Genomic DNA, 1,385 nt, shown 5'->3' with positions numbered 1-1,385 from the left:
TTAAGTTGCTAATCTTTACTGGCTCCATCAGGCAGAGTTCCCTATACAGACACCACGAGGTGTTTTCTGCAGCTGTTTGTTACAGGTGCAGAAAACACTGAGTGGCAGAGTTGGGAAAAGTAGTCAGATCTTGTACTTGAGTAAAAGTAGAAGTACCAGAGTGTAGGAATACTCTGTTACAGTAAAAGTCCTGCATTCAAAATATGACTCAAGTAAAAGTACAAAGTGTTTGCATCAAAATATAGTGAAAGTAGCGACAGTAAAAGTAGTCGTTGTGCAGATTGATCCATTTCAGAATAATATATATGATATGTTTTATAATGATTGATCATGAAAGTGTTCTCAAAGCTGGTAAAGGTGCAGCTAGTTTGAATGACTTTGTATACTGCAGGGTAGCTTGTGGATTTACTCCAGGTGGAACTAAAGTCTGATTCAAAGGGGACCTATCATGCAATGCACTTGTTGATGTCTTTTATACATAAAGATGTGTCCCCGGTGTGTCGGGGAACTCACGCAGCGTCAGAAAATAAAACCCTCTCTCTTTTCTCTAAAAACGGGGAACAACGGAGCTGATCCAGATTTGCGTCCGATATGACGTAATATCTGAAATGTGGACTCACGGCCCAATCAGAAACGTTGCTATCAGAAACAATGCCCGACTGTTTTGGACGTAATATGGTCGGTGTTTACATTAGCATCGCTAACACTCAGAGCTAACCTGTACTGGAGAGCATGTGTGTGAAGAAGCAGGAAGTAAAAAGGAACTCACCTTGTGGTATAACCAGCAAGAGAGAAAGCCTTTGAGCTCCAAACTGTTTCAGAGAGAATCCTTGATAATCCATGATATGGCGTTTCATCACGGCAGCATTTAGTTTAGACAGTAGCTGCCGGGTCCCGCATGAGCTCAGACCCTCCTTTTTAAAGCTTTATACCCAAATCAGCACTTTTGAAACAGGAAGTGAAATAGAGGGATATGAGGCATGCCTAGAATGATCTGTTTGGTGTTTGGAGGAAAACACTTCATATTTTTATATATCTGAGATATATGCTACTGCCTAAAAATAGCATGATTGGTCCACTTTAAGACTTGATTATATTTCACATCATTAATCCAAATCTGTAAAGTAACTAAAGGTATTATATACATGTAGTGGAGTAAAAGTATAACGTAGCATAACGTGTAAATACTCAAGTAAAGCACAAGTACATTGTACTCAGTACTCGAGTAAATGTACTAAGTTACTTCCCACCTCTGCTTAGCAGGAATGAAGCACAAGTGAAAACACATGTGGGGGGGCGGACCAAGGCTGTGAAGTGACTCCAATCGGCTGCTAAAACATAACTGTATTATTATATAGCAGTGATGGGTGATCCTCAGAGCATTG

Source organism: Gymnodraco acuticeps, unplaced genomic scaffold (assembly GCF_902827175.1).
Source record: "Gymnodraco acuticeps unplaced genomic scaffold, fGymAcu1.1, whole genome shotgun sequence".
Lineage (NCBI taxonomy): Eukaryota > Metazoa > Chordata > Actinopteri > Perciformes > Bathydraconidae > Gymnodraco > Gymnodraco acuticeps.
This window is presented reverse-complemented; position numbering follows the sequence as displayed.